Below are 21,197 nucleotides of genomic sequence, written 5' to 3'. Positions count from 1 at the left end.
CGTACCCAAATCCTCCTCCTCTACTCTTGACCTTTCTTCTCTTCATGCTCCCATCTCTGAGAAAGAGATATTACAAGCAATTACTCTCTTACCCAAAGTCAAATCTCCCGGTCCTGATGGTTTTACTGTCCGTTTTTATTTTCAGTTTAAGACTTGTTTGGTACCTCACCTCTCCTCTTTGATCTCTTCTTTTCTTACTGCTGGTGAATCTAAAGGCTCCTTTACCCAGGCCATGCTTTGTTTACTTCCCAAAAAAGATCCTTCCCTTTGTAAGAATTACCGACCCATTTCCCTAATCAATACTGATTGTAAAATCTATGCCAAAATTTTAGCTTCTCGTCTATCTACTTTTGTCCCAGACCTCATTAATGTTTACCAGTCAGGCTTTGTTAAGGGTAGATCAATCACAGATAATTCTAGAGCTCTCCTTAATATTATTCATCTTGCTTCCAAAATGACAACTCCTCTTGCAGTTATCACCCTTGACGCTGAGAAAGCTTTTGATAGGGTTAATTGGGACTTTATGTTTGGGGCTCTTCGTTGGCATGGATTTAGCCCTCATATCATTAAACTCATACAGTTAATATACTCCTCCCCTTCCACGTCCATTTGGGTCAATGGTTCTAAGTTGTCTTATTTTCCTTTACACAGGGGTACTCGACAAGACTGCCCCTTGTCCCCCTTCTTTTCTTTTTAGCATTAGAACCCCTCCTTGAGAAGATTCGTCTTTCTACCTCTTATACCGGTTTTGTTTATAAATCATTAGACATCAAATTCACAGCCTATGCTGATGATATTTTACTATATATGTCCAATCCTGCTACTTCTCTACCAGCGCTCTTTTCTTTACTCGCTGAATATTCCTCTGTTTCCGGTTATAAGTTAAATATAGATAAATCTGAAGTATTACCCCTAAATAAGTTCTGTCTTCCTCATATGTTTCATGGCTCCGGCTTTGCATGGAGCCCTATTAGTATTAAATGTTTAGGTATTTTATATTCCTCGTCCATTAAAGATTCTATTAAGATTAATCTTAAAGATATTATCTCCAAGCTTGATACTCTAACAGAGATGGTCCCCTTTATTCCTATTGTGGTGGGGTCGTCTGGCGACTGTTAAAATGATGCTTCTCCCTATAATCAACTTTTACCTTTCTATGTTGCCTATTTCTCCTTCGGCTTATTTTTTCACTCAGATTAATCGTGTTTTTACTCGTTTCCTTTGGAATAACCGCAAACACAGGTTATCCCTCTCTCGCCTTCAACAGCCAAAGCATCTTGGTGGTGTAAATTTTCCCAACATTGTTCGCTTTCATTCTTCCTTCACTTTAAAACAAATCTGGCCTCTTCTCGCAGATTCGCCTCCTCTTTTTCCCACTGCCTGGAGTGCTTTAGAGCAAGCCCAATTATCGCCTTTCCCTTTTTCTGCTGCTATTCATTTGTCTCAACCCCCTAAACGTTTTCTTTCTCCTATCTTCAAGCTCTCTAGGGTACTTTCTCTTTCATTGTTTCGCTCTACATTTTCTCGGGCGCACTTACACTCCCTTACCCCGTTATGGTATAATTCTTCCGTAAAGATCAATAACAAGGCCCTCTTCTGGAAGGAATGGATTGACAAGGGCATTATGTATCTGGACGATCTCCTTGTCGATGGTTCTGTACTGGATTTACCCACTCTTTGTACCTCATCTCATATTTCTAACACTCATTCTTCTCAATTTTCTGACCTCACCACAGCTCTAACTACACTCTCCTCATTTGACGCCACCTTATCTGATGTTGTCCCAACTGACTCCACTCCTTTAGTTTTCACTTCCCCACTCAAAGCGGCTGCCATTTATAGGATCCTTTCCCGACCTATTCCTGATCGCCCCAAATCCAAATATGAACTTGCATGGGAAAAGGATCTAGCACAAGATTTTTCCTTTCCTATTTGGGAGTCTATCTGGTCTAAAATCCACACAGTTTCTCGTTCGGCTAGCACCACTCAGACCCTTCTTTTCTTTTATAATAGACTTTTTTTTTTACTCCACATGACCTTTTTAAGTTCAAGGTCCTAGAGTCTAGCAAATGTTGGTCATGCTCTCACCCTGATGGCACCCTGTTTCACATGTTATTTCAATGTCCCTTGGTAGCTTCACTTTGGCAACATATATGGTGCAAGCTGAATGAAATTCTTAACTCAAATCATACCTTTGATATTGTTCATATTTTTCTAGGTGGTTCCTCTCCTATTTGGAGTGTTCCACGCAATGTTCGCAACTTTGTAGATTTGTTTACAGCTATTTCTTTGCAGATTATCACATCTAACTGGAAAGACACTTCAAAGATCTCTTCTACTGCCTGGTGGAATTTATTATGTCATCATCACAGACTTGATCGTGCATATGCTACAACTACCTCCCTTTTAATCAAAAGAGATCTGTTATGGTTACCCTTAACTGACTTTCTTTCCAGACGCTTACCCTAATATGCCTCTTCTTCTACCTTTTCTCCCTTCTTTCCTATCCTCCCACTTTCTTTCCCCTTTTCTCCTCACCTTTCTTTCTCTCCTTTTTCCTTTTCTTTCCTTTTCCTCTTTCTCTTTCCTGTTCCATTTCCATAAAATTTCAAAAAAAGCTTTTTACCTTAGTATATTCTTTATATTCCCCCTTTGGGGTTTTTGCTCCTTTTATATTTCACTTTCTTATCTTGCTCAATAAAGCTTTCTAAACTGAAAAAGTGTTCCAAATTTACCACAGCAGTCTAGGTCTTTCAATTCGTCAACCTTCTATGGCTAACAGAATTGTATTTTTGGAAACTCTCCAAACCACCCCTTTACTCCACTTTACCGGGTGGCTTCCTAGATCCAGTTGGATTAATTAGATGTTAAAGTTGAAAATTGTGCAATCTCAGTAACCTTGCCAGGAGTAACTGGTCTTCAATTGCTCTTGTTGTATAGTTCTTATATATCCTATACAGAATCTGCTCATTCGGATAACATAAACTGTGGGTTTGGTGGCAGACTGGTTCCGAGCACCTCTACCGAGAATTTTAACCTGTTTGCATTAGCTAGCTCTCAGTGCCACTAGAATCTCCTCTTATCGGGGAGAGAATAGTTTCTGGCAACTTCAGAACATGACAACCTGATCCCTCAGAATTGTGGAAACAATGTAGTACCTTTCGCTTAGTCACTCGTGCTCACTTATTCGGTGTCAGAGAGTTTACACAGAAGAAACAGTTGGTCGTGTTACAATAAGAATTTATTGTACAGTTGTTTTTCTAGTATAAAATAAATGTGATGCAACAACCGTTAGACAGTAGCATATATATATATGATTAGCATTACAGTGAAAATAAAAGGATAGTACAGTTCTACCATCTTGCAATAATAATGAATACATACATGAATATAAAATGCATGAGAAAAAGAAAGCGCGTACTCTTACGATGCCTGTCTAGATGTTCCTAAGTGTACCTAGCATGTGAGTAGGTGTGAAGCCAAGAATACCTCTAGGATTTCGTCTAACTCCATTACCTGAAGTGGGAGAGAGAGTGCGGGCCACGTCCTGGTCTCGAGTTGGACACGCCACGAGGGATGTGTTAGACCACTGACAGCAGCAGCATCTGCATGCAGAAGCCTCAGCGTCTCTGATCAGTGTGTCGGCTGGGAAGTCTCGGTCACCTCTCTATAAACCTATTAAGATGTGCTGTATTTATACAAGAAGTATCTAGGGTTCCTTTGTCCCTTGTTTCTAGTATTAGCCATTGTTGGATTTGAGGATGACTTATGGGATGAACCTTGCACATAGATATTTTGCAGGTAGTGTAGTCCCTGTCTGGTTTCCAGGAACCCTTATGAATATTCATGCATACCGTGTGAGTCTATTGATGAAGTTATAGGCTGCTATTGTTCAGGGAAAACCCCTCCTTCTGCCCCCAGGACTAGGACTAGGCAATGGCTCAATCCTAAAAGACTTGTTACTGTGTAGTGTAAGGGAGGTAATGTAGGTGAAGGTGTATGATATTACCGAGTCCTATATTAGGGTACATATATGGAACATAACACTCTCAAGACACATAAATCCACTAGTGGAGAGAGAATGTACCTCAATGCGTTTGTCTGGAACACCCTCTCCAGCTCCCTGATTGGTGTGAGATTCAATGACCAAACAGCTCCAATCTCACAGTTGAATTTCTCCTAAACACCAAGGCATAGTAATACAGAAAGGGAGAATTGTGCTGTCTTCCGGCATAAATGTATCTCTACAGGAGCCTTTGTCGCTCTAAAATCAGGATGGCAGTTGTCTTGGCACATCTCCCTCTGCAGTAATGCTTAGTGTACAGGTTTCATTGGAATATGAGCAAAAAAGAATGCTATCATTGCAGTCACCATCTTGAAACTCAAGAGGCGTGGCTCTGACGAACAAGGGCCTCAGAGATGAGGAGCTGTGGAATACATCGTTCTCACCTCAGCCAAATCACCACTGATTCTGAAACTTTGTCATGACATACTCTGATAAAAAAGTTTTAATGCTCCACTGATTGCATGGTGGAGAGAGTGGCACAGCTAAGCTCTAGAATATTTTTGACAATGACAAAAACATTGCTAGAGGAGGTTTTTTCTTGTTCGATTTTGTAGGCATGAAAGTTAATTCTATTGATGTTAATGAGTTTTCTTCAACAGCAGAACAGAAGTAGGGTTTTGCCAGGACATCATAGGCCCTGCCAGATGGGCACTGCTAGGTGATCAGTCCAGACCTAAGACATGAGGGAATCAGTGAGGAGAATACTGCAAGATGTGAATGCAGAATCTAGAATAAGATCTTCTTAATGTTTGGGTGACCACCTGAATAAGGCTGAGAGCAGGAAGAGAGTTGAACAGGGAGACGGTGTAGGGGCATCTGAGATCAACCTCGCGGATATTAAGGTCTCCCATTATGATAAACATGATACATTTTTTACCATAAGGAAATAGATATTTAGCCAGCATCTAAATAACCAGATGTTACCATTTTTATAGAAAACAAAAGTCCTATTGTAAGAAATTGGGATATTAGTCATGCAGGGTATGAGTCCTACGAAAGCAATGGGTCCACAGTTGTCTCTTTAGTGTAAAGCAAATATTCCAAAATAGCACTTGACTCTTTCATGGTTGTGAAGAAGAACACTCTAAGGACTACTCAGGGAAGGTGGTGTGGACCAGCAGTCCCTATTTGCTGGCACGCAACAACAATACTCAATAACATTGTCCAGTCAGTTGAATAAATGTTCTTTTCCTTTAAAAAGGAAAACTACATTTATTCAACACACACTTCAAAATGTTATCCATTAATTTAAAAATATATACACAAGGGAAATGGAAATACCTTAGGTGATATTCTGCAATCACATTTGACCACTGGTGGATCATGAACCCCACAATCACAATACCCTCCTACCCTACCTATACCAGATACAGTATCACAATATAAGGGGGTGCCATGTTAAATAAAACAGGACTACTGGTGTTGTCAAGGGGTCACCACTTTTATATATAAGGTAAGCCTATTGTCTTTGTTATGGGGTCAAAACATTATATTGTAAAGCAAGCCTATTGGCTTCATCATGGGGTAGTCATATCACAGCAAACACGTGCATACCACCAACATCAATATAAATGCATCCATCACTGTACTGTTTATCAACATGTGTTACAGTCTTTCTATTACCACCTCAGGCTACATAAAATACAACCATAATACCAACCACAAAGTATTGCTACACGTTTAAGCCAAGAGTAAAAGCTTAAGCTCTAGGAGTGCTATAAAACTAGTACAACTTTGTCTGGGGGTCATATTTTTAAAGACCCCAGAAACTTAGGGTGAGTTTCAAAACATATCTTTCTAGCGGTTGTTGCACTCCTTGTAGCCCCTACATATCCTCTAAGGCGGTTGATGGTGCTCCTGAACCTTCTTAGGAGAGAAATCATGCCAACTAGTATGCTTAATAGCCCACATGGGGCATATTGAGGTACGCCCCATCAGGAGCTGTGCATAGCTAATGTTTGTAAAGCACAGCAAATATCTTAGGAGGTGTTCTGATGCTAAAACAACGCACAGAATGACAGAACCAGTATGAAAGGAAAGAAAAACTAGCTTTTGAAAAGTCAGGTCTTTAAAGCTTTCCTAAAGTGTACTAGAGAGGGGATCTTTTCGAAGAGTATAGAGAAGCTCATTCTGAAGCTCAGTTGCCCTGACTGAGAAACCTTTGCCACTGGAGTGAACCAGCCAAAATCTGGTATGCTAAGCAATGAGGCCCCTTGGGAACAAGGACTGTGTACAGGAGCATAGTTTGAAGATTTGTTTCCACAGATAGTATGGGTCAATACAATCAATAGCTTTAAACACATGACATAAAGATTTTAAGACAATTCTATTGTTTACTGGAAGCCAGCGGAGAGTCTTTAGAGACCCAGGGGCCAGGGGAAGTGTGGAAGTCTCAACATAAATCCGGCTGCTGAATTCGGGACCATCTGCAGCTTTTTCATTAGGCAGATAGCCATATCCAGGTAAGGAGCGTTACAATAGTCCAGGAAACCTAACTTAATAGTCTAGCTCACCAAACTGGGGACCTACTTAGGCAGAAAGAGCAAGATTTCCCTGATTATCTTCAGGAGGAAGATTCAGGATGAGACGGCATGTGAAACTGCTTTTCTAATGAAAGATCCGGCGCAAGGTATATGCCTAGGCGTATTACAGCCGAAGCCGCAACAGGCTGAATGGGCCATGATGGAGGCCAGAAATCCTCAGGAAATCAATAAGAAGGGTGAAGTGCACCTACTTCGAGGGTATTAGTAAACGGGACATTAACTCCGTCAATAAAAGTAATGAGGGGCACAAGGCAGGGATGCCCCTTATCTCCTCTCTTGTTCGATCTTTACATTGAACCGTTAGCCTGTAGAATTAGAGAGGCAGATTTGATTCCCCCTTTTGAGTTTCAGGGATGAGCCAGAAAGATTGGCCTATACGCGGACGATATCGTTATTTTAACCCCTAAACTACATCAATCGCTGGGCTGCATAGACACCATAACAAAGAAATTCGGGGAGGTCTCTGGATATCGTTTAAACATTGACAAAACTGAGATCATGTCCTGGAATTTAAAAACAGATGATATAGCTTGCAAAACAGAGATAAGATACTTAGGGTGCGAATAACACAAGATATAAACGAACTCACTAAAGTTAATTTTGCTAAAGTCAGGAAGGAAATCTCTCTGGCTATGAGAGGCTGGACGCATCTGCCGCTAACATTATATGGCTGAGTCACCTTGGTGAAAATAATGGTTTTACCCAAGATAAGCTGCAAAGCGAGATTGGGTCATTTATCTGGGCTTCCAAGGGATCGCGCCTATCTTGGAAAAAGATCAGGAGAAACCTTTTGAAAGGAGGCCTGGCAGCTCCAGACCTCCAGATGTATTCTTGGGCCTTTTTGTTAAAGAACTGCAGAATGCTTTTGGGCACTCCAGGGAGTTCAGTCATTGGCAAACTATTGTCAGCACTGCTTAGAGCGGAGAAGATCAAGCAGAACGGATTTATGTACAAATTTGCCGACCCGAAATACTTAAAAAAAAATAAGATTAAAGGTACTGAAAGATCTAGCAATGCTATGGTATAGAGTTAGGAGGGCAACAAAAACACCATATTTCAGTGCAATGGCACCGATTTGGAATACACCAGGAGCTCCGAGTTTATCCAAGGACGTGTTGGCAAGGTCACTAAAACTAGAGGGACCTCAGAGATGGGGGGATTTGTTTATAGAAGGCAGCTTAGCACCGTGGAGATACTGTGAACACAAGTGGGGGCAGAATTTTTCTAAGTTTAAATATCTCCAGATACAAAGCTGGGCCGCCCGGAAAGAAAAATTAATTGGGCAATATAATGTTTTTGAAGAAAAGTTGGCCATGGAGATCCAGATTAAAAAAGAAGTGGCAATGTGGTACTGGTCAATAGTGGAAATGGAGGACGGACCTTTTATGTTGCCAGAGACCCTGTGGGGAGAGTGCTTGCCGACGATCGTGACAGAGGACCAATGGCAAGTAACTATGTTGATTCTTTACAAGGTGGTAAAACCGGCAAATCTAAGGAGAAACCACTTGTTCACTCTCCACAGGGCATATTGGTCTACAAAAAAACTGGCGAAATTCAAAGCTGGTGGAACAGTGAGGTGTTCCAAATGCAGCAGCCCGAACGAAGACGACTTGCATATGTTTGTCACATACCCGGCGATAGAGAATTTCTGGAAAGCAGTGAGTAAAATCTTGTCAACCGCACTGGGCCAACATCTTGAGGTAAGCCCTGAACTTGTTATGAAGGGAAGTACTGATTTACAAGGTAAGGGCTTCAATGACAAAGTAAAACTGGTGATCTATGGTATATTGGTGGCCCGGAGGGAAATATGCAGGATGTGGGTAGCTGCAGACCCTCCATCAGACTTGAAAGGGCTAAGAGCTATGAGAGCTATAGCAAAGCTAGACATGGCGGGTCGGAATAAGAAGAGATACAGATTTTGGACTCCGTTCTTACAACACTATGGGTGATGATGAGTGGGGTTAAGGTATAGTTGCAAATAAGTCCTATGATTAAGCCTCTCCAAAATCTCTGCTGAAACTTGCTTCAAGGAGGAAGGGCGAGTGTGACGCACCTACTTCTAATAGCACTATTTCTACCATATGAGATGAAATTGCCCTAGGGCGGAACCGCGATAGTAAGGGGTGAGGAGAGGCGAATGAGGACAAAAAAAAGATAAAAATATTTTTTAGAGGCAGCATGGGAAACCCACTCCTGCGTGCCTATATGTCTCCCTACTACCCGCCATCTGCTCCCATGGGTGGAGGGTACACTGCTCTTTCTATTTCCCCACACGTGTGGAGTGTGGTCTGGGTGATGTGGTCTCAGCCCTTCACCCCCCTAAGACATGGGGAATGTAGAAGGGGACCGGCAATATCCATGGGGCTCTGGCCAACTCAGTAGCTGATTGAGATGCGGTGGCACTCAAAGTTGCCTCCTGGATTTTCTTCCATGTCTGAGGGGGTCCTAGGGACAATGATCCAACTTCGGCCTGGCAGGGCTGCTTTTCTTATTGTTGTGCCAGCCTTCAGGTAGATAGGGGCACCCAGGGTTAGTTCTGAGCCAGGCAAGGGGCCTCCAGCCAAGCCCCTTCCCAGTGATAACTTAAATAAAGATGCATATGGGGTAATAGTGAAAGTAGCGGCAGAGCCTCATGTGCTCCGTTGCTCACTCCAAGCATGTTTAAATGGGCAAATCTTTGCAGGTTCATATCTCGGACGAGCTCCATTGAGCTGATTTTCTTCACCTTGGGCTCATTTTGCACCTGGTGGCAAGGTCTAGCCACCAGGAGCCATTTCCACAGGCAAACTGATCACCAAACTGGCACACTCTGTAGGGAGCTTGTTTTTCTGGCTCCCTTCACCAGTCTCCTCTTCTGCCCACCCTCTCCAGGCCCCATAGCCTTCTGATCATCTAGCAGGTCACCCAGGTTGGCAGTGGAGTTCAGGTCTTCATCCGAGTGGTCCTCAAGGGGCATATGGGGGCCAGCACCACTGGCCAATGGACAGACACATCTAGTCCTTGTGGTCAGCTGCAGGCAAAGTCCTTAGTCCATTTGGGGCACCAGGGGCCCTATCATAGATTACGGCACACTTTCCTTGTGAGCGCCAAGCACACCTTTCTATAGGTACGCTTGGCATTAACAAGGAGATTGTGCGGTATTACATTTAATGCGCTGCCCCCAGGGCAGCCGTGAGGTCATTCTGCCCTGAGGGCAGCGCATTCAGGTGAAATACAGTAGGTGAAGTAATGTAGGTGATGTACAGAGATGCTTTGAAGCAGCCACTCCGTGTTTCACAGTGCAGGCCCACCCTCCTGCACTTTTAGGGGAATTAGAGACCCCCTTGGAGGCGGGTGCAGTATGTGCACCCGCCTCCAAGGGGATGTCTGGGGGTCCATTGGATCCTCTTTTCCACCTCTAGAGGGCTGCCATCAGGGGGCGCACAGACAGTGCGTCGCCTTTTAGGTGGTACACTGTCAGTGCGCCTCCTGACAGCTACTTTGACTGTGCGCATGCGTCTATAATACAATGCAGGCACAGAGGCAAAGGGATTCCTGCATGCAACACCCTGTAATACCAAAGTGCCCTAGGGGACCCCAAAGCGGAAGCAAAGGCCCATTGTGCCTCCTAGGGCACGTTTTATAATACAGACCAAGGTGGTTTCTCATTCCAACAGTCCATGATTGCAGTGTTGATGTCGTCCAGATCCAAACACTGGGTGATTAATACCAAAAAACCATGGCAACTAAATTGGTGGAACCCATTTGCAACACCTACATACATTTTCCACATCATTATCAGTATATTCATTTAGCCCTAGCATTTCTTAGGGCATCAAGGGCCAATACAATTAAGTGAAAAGATAAATCTGGGCTGAGGGTTCTCTAAAAATCATATTTATAATATCTATTTTTTGCTTGAGCTCAGTAGATTTACTGGATTGCACATTCAAATTATCTGTTACAAAAGTATGGGGCATTATCAGTTATTAGAAGCAGGGAAATTTTGGAACTTCATTGAAAACATTTAAATTGTATCAGACTAAAAACAACAGAAATGCTAGAACACTAAAATGTTGGGTGGTCATTGAAGAAAATAGCGTATCGCCCTAAGTACTGAGCCATAGTGCCATGTAATCAATGGGAGACTATTATAGACCTTAACATGGTCTGCATTACTATCGCATCACAGGTGTGTTTAATGTCAGTAATCACCTGCAATGAAAAAGCACACCATCAGTTTGTAAAAATATTATTAGCTAGTAATGATATTCTGGCCGGTGAAACTCCACTTTTGGCCTGGAGGTGTACATTTCATAAATATATTGTTTATTGCAATAGATGTTAGCTTTTACCCAATGATTCTATTGAATAACATACCCTAACCAGGAATGGTGACCTGGTGTTCAATGCCCTTACTAAGGCTCTTGGCTTTTGGCCCCTGCTTCTATATGGCCATGGAAGGCTGATGTAGCGTGCAGTATCCTTATAATGTGCAGCTGAGGAAGCATTATCTGATATATTATGTTTAGTTTCCATCAACATTCTCCAGCCTTAATATAGTCTTGGCGTGTTCCACTCCTCTGCCTTCCCTCAGGATCAATGTAATTTTGCTGGGCAGAGTCGAGGCAGAAAATGTGCAAGTGGGAAAGAAGACACTTCGATGTCCTTCCTCCAAGCAGTGGGAGCTCCCGGAGGAAAGACGAGATGAGAAGCTTTTTTGTAGGGCAGGGCACAGGCAGGGCTGCAGTGGATCCCCCTTTCTTCTTACAGGGCTCCTGCTGACAAGTGTTGCCTGTGACATGCATGCTAGTTTTAGAGGCTCTGTCAGCCCATGTGAAATGGCTTTAACAACCACTGTGAAGTTCTCTCCTTGTTATGACACAATGGGAGCATGTGTGTCCTCTAACCAACATCAACCAACTTGGGATAATCAAGGAAACGTCTTTTACACGAAGAAAGCTGAACTTAAGGATACTCTTTCTTCTATAGAGGAATGAGTTAGGTCTGCTTAATGGAGTTTCTTGGGAAGCTTTGATCAATTCTTTCCACAGCTTCCTTTCCATCTTTCCTATTTACTCAGAGGCCCTTTCTGAGGTACATAGTTCTGCCTTCTAAGCAATGGCCACCTGAACTTTGCTTCATTAACTGTTTTCAAGAAGATTGCTGGCTATTGGGCTAGGCTTCTAGTAAATGTTCTGATGCCATCCTTAACTTGTTTAGCCTTTCTCAAAGCCTTCTTTGTATTGGCTGACCATGAACCTTTATCGTTGATCAGTAGCCCTAGTTATGTACATATTCAGACCACTCCCACATCTTTGTTTAGCAGAACATTCACAATGCACCTTTCCTTGAGAACCTTCCTCACTACTATGATCTTTAATTTTGGCCCACTTATCTTCAACTTTTTTGCTCTGCTGGACTCCATGCTTGTGAAATGTGGAGTTGCACGACTTCCTCACCGGTTCTTTAGAAATATGGAAATCTTATCACCCAATGCATGGAGTATTCGATTAAACTACTAGGAGCAAAGTTGTATGGATTCATTTATTTATAGATTTAGAAGTGCAGCGGCTAGTAGACATCAATGCAATCACTGTCGGTAGCTGTGGGCATGAACCGTGGAAGAAGGTAAGTGAAAGCTGCTCTGACATGTGGGGTGTTTTACTTACCCTGAAGCTCCTGGGAAGTGTTCATTTAACAGAAAATCCGACCGTTTCAGAGATGAGTGTTTTAATAGCCGTGCAGCGGGTTATTATGGGCTACCACTACCACCATACAGGAAAAAAACCATGGGTGGCACATCCTTCTCTGTTCAAGCAGCCAAACTATGTAACAATTTCTTCTAATTTAACATTTCCAATTCACTAGCCCAGCGTTTCCCAAACTGTGGTCCGCAGACCCCCAGGGGTCCGTGACACATTCCCAGGGGTCCGCAGGACTTGATTGTCTACTGTTGTTGTAAAAAACGAAACGCCCATGCGCCCTCACAGCACTAAGAGGTGTGAAAGTAGCTGGCGCCAGGGCAGCAAGACTACAATAGAATTGCAGCAACATCACACTGGCCAATCACCATTCTGCTTTAGTGCAAGCTGAAGGGTGATTGAAGTCACACTCGCACAGCAGTGCGTGCGTTTCCTCTTCTCTTATGATAATCGACTGATGTCTTCAGGTTTAGTATTGGCAGCTGCAGCGTGGCCTAGCAGGTCACGTTATCATTCAATCACCCAGCTCTCTGTACTGAGGTATTCCAGCCTCCTAATCGGCCTGATGGCAATCTGGTTACTTTAAAGACGAGCGACAGCATGAAGATGAGCAGAGCTGTAGTCACTACAAATAGCATCATGGGACGGCATGTGTTTACATGTATGCAAAGGAGTTAGTCTATGTGTGTCTATGTAATAACTAGAGGGAATAATAGCTGTTTAAATCTACGAGGAGCACTTGCAAAAGGTAGCGAGATGTGTTATGCTGCAACTGGGCAAATCACTTAATCTCCCCGTGCCTGAATGTGTAATGTAAATACAGTGCTCATGTAAAGCGCTCCAATACCTTCGGGTGAGTTCGCGCTGTACAAAATATGCAAAAAATAAAAAGTGTATGAAGGTTCACCGGTCTGAACCTGGAGGAACCAGTCGCTAGGGTCTTCAGGGAGCTACAAGCTAGCCCTGGGTAAAACACCTATTTGTGTATGCCTGAACGGTTGTGGAATATGCTCCCTTATCAGGACCACTTGATAGACACTGACATCGAAGAAAAGACACCGTAAAACATTTAAAGTGGGCCCCCAGACGTCATCAAGAGGAAGCTAGAAGAACCAAGCATTGTCATAGTCAGCAGGCCCGGCACTGCCTGCAAATCTTGACTTTGTTATTGCTTATTTTGTTCTCTGTAAAACTTTGTTAGGGGGCTACCGGGGGACAAGGCAATATTAAACAACATCTTTGGTTGGAAGCTTTTGTGTCAAGAAATACATATTTATTACAGTCTGGAAATAAGTACTATGTGCAAATTACTGAATGAGATTAGCTAAAGTGGGCTGGCACACTGACTTGTGAATGGGGCAACCGTCCAAGAAAGCATTACTACAACCAAAATCTTTGCAAACGCGAGGCCTAGAAGGCATGAAAGACTGCAAGAAAGGGGGGGGGGGGAAGTGTGAGGTAAGTAGGTATTATGAAAGAAGGTCGACTTTGTCAAGAGACAGAAAGGTGGGCAAGTAGTGTCTGGGGAGAAGGGAAACGAGGGAAGAAAGGAACAAAGGGTGAACAGAAGATAATGACGAACAAGAGCATCCGAATTTCAGTGTAATTTTGAGTGACATTCAAATACTATGAGTTGCACTTCAAGCAGTCATAGCTTATCACAAGCATTTACCTACTTTAAACTGCAACAGTGTGAGTTCCTGGCGCTGGGCTCCAGCCTCAGGCCATACCATCTGCAGTGCACACCAGGCATGCAACGCCCATTGGGCTCAAAGGGCTTCAGCCCCCCTCCCCCCCTGTCGTGTGTGGCAGCCCGGGCTGAGACAGCTTCCCGGGCTGACATACAGTCGCACCAGAGTACATCACATGTCTTTAACACCTTGCGTGCTGCCCCGATTTCCCCCCCGTTGCTGGACATTCCATAACTGGGTGTGGTCGTGACAGAACCATTCCGTCATCAGCACAGCTCAACCGTGATTAATGACGGAATGGTTCCGTCACAAGTGTCAAAGGGGTTAAAAGACCACTTGCTTGTTAATGAGGCTGAGATGCAGCACCATCCTTCCCATTAAAATGTTTTGATTTTTGCAAATTTTTCAATATAAAATAATAAAACCTATAGTAATGCAAGTATTTATTTGGTGTGTACTTGTGTATTTTTTGCGAATGACTGTTTTCATTTTTTGTAATTTCATTTGTACAAATTGCTCGGGGGTCCCCGGCTTCCAGTAGTGATTCAGTGGGGGTCCTCAGGAGTCAAAAGTTTGGGAACCACTGCACTAGCCTATTTCTCAGCCTATACTTTGCTCAATATATCTTCTAGCCCAACCCTCTGACTCATCTCAAACTTCTACTACTCCATCTAATGCACTACCCTATCTCTCATCCTATACACCTATCAATATATCCTCTACATATCCTCATTTATCCCAAACCCCATACCACTACTATGATCGCCAAAATAACCCTTTCTGGACTCTCTCCGGCTCTACCATCATCTGACATCTCTTTTTACTACACTGATCCCCTAAAACAAACCTTTCTAAACTCTCCCCTCTGACTCCTTCCCTCCAAAACTCATTTTTACTCATCCAAAAGCCTCTTCCTACTGCTAAGACCTTAAAAAAATTCCCAAAAAAATTCCTTCACTCTTTTATCCCTCCACTATCCTTTTCAATCAAAATTAACAGACTAACATGTTCACTTCTCAAATTCCATATTCATATTCAACTATACTAATATACTGCTCAAATAACTGAATAACATATCTACTACTCAAATAACTCCATATTTATACTATACTCATTTTCAACACTAATCCTTTATGGGTTCCGGAGTGACATGCTACTCGCCAGAAAAGCGCTTCAACACCCATCAGGGGTAACAAGTGCTATATGAATGCAAATCTTTCTTCCCCTTTTATCCCTCTGCTATCCTTCTCACTCCAAGTAACAGACTAATATCCACCACTGAAATTACCTCATATTTCACCATATTCTTTCACCACTAATCCTTTATAGGCTTCCTGAATAGCGTGCGTCAACAAGCGATAAATAAATACAAACCTTTGTCCTCCTCTATCCTTCTGCTGTCATTCCAAATCCAAATAACTGACTAACCTATCCACCACTCAAAATGTACTTGCATGTTTCACTATACTAACTCAACACTAATCCTCTGTGGGTCCCGGAGTAGCGTGCTACCCACCGAAAAAGCGCTTCGACGCCTCGTCAGGGGTAGTAAGCGCTATATAAATGCAATTAGAATACAATACAATTAAACCCACCTGTCTTTTTGCTGGCCCCACCGTTCACTCTTCACCAATAACGCTCAAGCAGGCGTTAAAGGGCCAGTTTAGCCTGCTGCTCTGCTGTGTGCTGCATCCTTATGCACTACCTCCTGAGCTGCATAAGTCCCCTGAAATAGTTGAATAAAGGAACAGCTTTGTCAGAGGCGTCTGTAATATTTACAACATTGGTACTAATTCCAACAGGGTATCAGTGTGGCATTTCAATTATAAGCACAAAGGAGAACCAAAGGATTGAATAATTTGACGTTGCAGAAAAGTGAAATTGAATGCTTGATATCCCGGAAATTAACCTGTGCCTGCTTCTAAGCACTATCTATAATGCTGTGCGCCAATTCGGTACTGCATGCTTACAGATAATGACATAAAGCATCAATGGTGAAACCATGATGCTTTTCTTCAGCCTTCTTCTTGTGCTGACTTCGCAGATTTCGTCTGGCTCATAGATTTGTTTATTACTGTACAAGCAGAAAGGTAACATAAATCAAAAATGAAAAGCCAACATCAATCAATGGTAATATGTGCTGTATCGCACCGTCTGCATATTGCTTCCCACAATCAGCACACATTTAGAGTTGAGCAGGAAACCTGACAAAATCAATTGAAGAGGGCGTTTTTTCTGTCTTAAAATCACCGCACGTGTGTCGGGCTTGTTGTTCATAAATTCTCATTGAAGGGAGGCTTATACACATGCTTTTCATGTGTGAAAAAAAGTTCTCTTCGTCTAAATATTATGACATCTCTCTATGAATAGATTTACCTTGCTAAATCGAGCGTTGGTTATTTTTCTTTTTGACAAGCAAAAAAATTGCAGTGCAGTTAAATTAGATTAGTGACTTCTGCAGCCATTGATTTTTTTTCTTTCTTTCATGGATGTGTTCAAACCGCATAGTCAGGAGGAAAGCGAAAGGCTGCCATGCTCGCACAATGTGGCTTTTCCACACACTTCTAAGATTAAAAGGAGAGTGCTGTATTCTATAGGCATTGATAGGACTCACGGTTAATATATTCTGTGACTATTTGACATAGATGTAAATAAACTCTACACAACAAACTATTATATTTGGACTCTGTAGCCCCCTGAAAAGGTCAATCAAACCCTTATGCCTCTACCATTCTCCCGCACGCCATAACAACATTCACCATCCCATAGGCCTTTTTAGGTCTCGCGAGAGATCTTTTGTTGCTGACTCTGCTTCCCCGGAGACAGCACCTGGCGCGCGCATCTCGCAAAAGGCGATCGGCGCCGGCCACGCGCGCGGCTGTCTCCTGGGAAGCGCAAACATATACAGGCACTTCTCCCCCTGCACGCATGCGCACACACATACACAAGCACACATACAAGCACGGAGAGACATCCCCCCCCCCTCCGCCCCCCACCCCTCCGCCGTCGCGCACACAGACACACACACACGCACGCACACATACAGGCATCCCCCCCTTCCCCGCTCACTGGCACTCCGGACTTGTGCAGCCTCCGACCGCGGGGCCCCGTGTCACCACTGCTTCTCCAGGCACTCCGTGGGCGCGGGCTTCACAAAACGGAAGTCCCGCTCCCACCAGAGGTTTCGTTTTTAGGAGTGCGCGCGCCGTAGCGTCCTCCTCTGTGGATCCAATAGGTCAGGTAGGTTTTTGAAAAATTGTGTGCATGCCCTTTCTCATCGTTTCCCGCAAGTTACGTTTTTGATGTGCACAATCAGGAGCTGGTGAGTTTCCCCAGGTGTAGCAAGTTTTTGTTTGCATTGTGAGTCATTCGTCCGTTGCTTGTTTTTAAACCAGGCAAGATTTGCAATTATGTGACCGTGATAGCCGAATCAGCGAGGCTTCTAAAACGAGGTTTTCAGTGTAAACAATGAATGGAGACAGAACAAAAACAACCTAAGACGTGACGCATAGCTTAACTTTCTGGTTTCCTGTGCACTGGAAGTGTTTTTTTTTCAATTTAGCAAATCGATGTCTCTGGCCACTCTCTTCCATCACAGATGAGATTACACTAGATGCTGGATAAGCCACTTGCAAACTCTTCTGTCCATTATTTCACCCAACAGGCGCCATTAGGAGGTGGAGAGTGCAGAAAGGGCAAAAGGGGAAGAAAAATACACTGTACAACGAGCTCGCACGTTTAATCTTACACGCCTCTTTGCAGCTGGGAAATGTATGCGCCTGCACGGTGGGTCTGACTTTTAGAAAGTAGCACGGCCTCTCGCTTTTCTATTACGCTGCCTTAACATCACACTCATTAAGCTTCATGAAGCAGGAGGTTTTTTGAGAATAGAGGACCACTGTAGTCGCCGTGTGAAAATATTTATCAGGCTTACCTTCCAAAAGGAGCCTCGCTTTGAGTGGGGGTTCGCAACTGAACTCGAGTTCCCGGGACCTGAGAAAAGCGAGAACCCTGAATTTCAACAGGACGTTGCATTGCCGGACCCCATCTTAAGATTGTACGCCATATCGGGGCAATTCACAAAGAGAAAACCGCGAGTGTACAAATACGTGTCCCTAGAGATATCTCTAGAACCACACGTACTAACGAACTTTTGCAATTCACAGAACATATTTTGTAATATTTCGTGCAGGCAGTTGTACACCTATCAGCTCGTATTTACATACCTAATCAGGAGTTCATTGGCCTGCACCTGGAGACCCAGTAGAATATTACTGCTCATAAAACTACATTTGAAGATCCTGCTCAAATCTACTTCACTGGGCATAGACGGAAAATTCCACACTCGAAACATGTTGCACAACATACTAACTTAGAGGAATGAGAAAATAACCAACCCTGACCACCATCAAATACACCAGAAAGCAATAATAATCCAAACCCCATAAATACAAGCAACTTTCACAGTCCTGCTCCTTTCCCCTTTCACATGCAAGTTTAGAGCCAGAAGACCACTGGATATGCAGACCACCCCCTCATGATAAAGAGAAACTTCACTAAGGAGGCTGTAAGCCTTCTAGATAACACCTTGGAGGCCTCAGTAGACTGCCTCTACACCCTCACCGGAGTGGAGAAGCAAGTGACCTGTGTGACAGGAGGTCACCAGTAAGGAGAACATTAGGTGGTGGAGATGCACACCATAAGGGAGATCAAAAAGAAGGGTCAGGAGAAGAGGAGGTTATGAATGACTTCTTTTAAAGGATGCCGGTGACCGCTGTTCCTGGAGGCCGGCCCAGAACACTCTCTGCACGGAGCAGCGTATCCTCGACACAAGGCACTCTCACCAACTGCATGGCCTGCCAGTTCCACGGACCAGAATCATCAAGCCAGATAATTTTCACCCATGACTCCAAGAACATCACATATCACTTCTTGCAAATGTCAGTTCCCACAAACACACATAAGCCAGTCAGACACACAGAGCCAAGCACCACACATACACCACCACAGGTACTTTTCCACAAAAATGCTATACACCCAGCAGTAATGCCTTAGCTGCACCAATCCTAGGTATCAACAAATATCCAATTACCTCTTTCCAGACCCATTGTGAGCATCGCACAAAATAACTCAACCAGCATATGGACTTGGTGACGGCAAGGGCACAAATACAACCCTCTCACACTCCCCAGTAAGGGTACAGGCAATGTAAGTCACACACACACAAAACACACACACAATGTAGCACGAAGCTGCTTCCTGGACAGCTCACAATACAACATCACCTGTACATATATGTCTGCTGTCACCACTAGGTCTTCCAGTTATCCAGATCTTTATGATCATCAAAGGCTACATCACAATTGAAATCTTTCCACAAAAACTGGCACCCATTGAATAAGATATGGTTCACTAATATCACCATTATCAGACCTGTAAAGCCAGACCCACCTCAAGTGGTAGCATCTGGACAGGTCAAGCTGACAGACGGATGACTGAGCCTAGTATGTGCTGCCCTTCGTGCCAGAAAATGTTTAACTGCACGTCTGTTATAACACACAGGCACCTACATTTCCTCTCCAGCTTTACAAACACATTTGAATGTGCAATTTATTTCTCTCACGACTGTGTCAGAGTTCTTCTCACAAGCATGATTCCTCACATATCTCACACACATGTACTAACCACCACAGGTGGCACCTACTCCTAGATACACAGCATACATGTCAAGCTGAACCCAGTGTTATACAGGCATAAAGGTAACCTTATGTTTGGCTGAGAAATGTTACTATTGTTGACAATACTTTAAAAGTCAACTTCTTCCTGCCCTGAAACTACATTCAATCCTCGTCTTCTGATACAGGCATGCTGACATGGGAGGCAAGGTTTGAAATCTCCGGAACACAATAAAACACAGGAACAAGGGTGGGGAATTGGCCAGAAATGACAAATAGTGAAGGTTCGGTGTGGGGTGGGGAGGAGGCGCCTGGTGAAGAAAGGGAAGCAGACCAAGAAGGGAGGAGGCAGGTTATGCCCCTGTGCTAGGACACCTGAATAACAGCCAACCCCTTATTCACCGGCTCCATCTGCCCTATGGCCAGCAGGATATCCTGCTGCCCAGCCAACACCTACCGCCAAACATCCACAGCTGCCTCTCCGAATCTCGCGGTATGCACCACTACCCGTAAAGAGTAGCTTAGGGTTTAGCCTGCCTGAAGGGATAAGAGATATGAAGGGTCACAGGCCAATCTGCTGTGCCCATTAGAGACAGCTATTTGATGCAAAGAAATGATAAACTGTGCTGAAGACTTAAAACAGTGGGGACATTTGAGGTAACTGTAGCCGAGCTTAATACTGTCACAATTCAAAGGGTGGGGTCGGTAATAGTGGGAATCTTGACCCTAGCAGGAAAGAGAACGAGTACTGTGTAGGGAAGGGGTTGTAGTGCCGCACTTATAGAACACAGCATTCTGCAGCCCCTAATGTCACATCCATAGAACAGTACAGTATTTAGTTTGGCGGTAAAATGAAAAGTACTTTCCTTTTCATAAAGGTAAGCCACTAGGCTGGACATTACCTTATTGTGTGTATTGGTTGAACGCAGAGTTCTTGGTCCCCACACAAGGTTCCGGAGAAGCTTGTGACTTCTTGATCTTGATACCTGAGTCGTGTGTGGAAAGGGTTGCACTTGGCCAAGTTTGCAGAGCCAGAGTAAGACAGGCCAGGCCAGGGGGAAACTAAATCAGCCAGTACAGATAGGGCCCACTAGATCCTGCCTGCCCTGGGATCCCCAAATAGTGTAGGCAGTAGAACGGTGTTGGGGCTGGGGGCCTGGTGGCTTTCAGGGTATGAACTGTGCCTCTAATCTCATCAGCGGTTATATCAGACAAGGTTGCTTCCTGTGGTACGGTGTGAAAATAACTGTTTTAGAGGTGTGTGGAAGGTAAGACAATGCCCAGTTTCTCTGAATAAACAGACCAGTAAAATAAGCTGTAAACAGCTTCACTTTTCTACATTCCTGCGCATGAAATTTCCACTCCTAATCTCGCATGGCCCTGACATGTTATCACTCAGAAATCTTGCAACCTGCGTGCGAGTAGGTGCTTGCATTGCTCTTCTTATACTAAAATTTTTATTAATATACTATTTATTCTATCCCTCACCAGTGATTTTAAATGACCCAAAATTTCCCGAAACAATCTGTAGACCTTTT

The sequence above is a fragment of the Lissotriton vulgaris genome, chromosome 8 (genome assembly GCF_964263255.1).
Source record: "Lissotriton vulgaris chromosome 8, aLisVul1.2, whole genome shotgun sequence".
Classification (NCBI taxonomy): Eukaryota; Metazoa; Chordata; class Amphibia; order Caudata; family Salamandridae; genus Lissotriton; species Lissotriton vulgaris.
Note: the sequence above shows the minus strand (reverse complement) of the source record.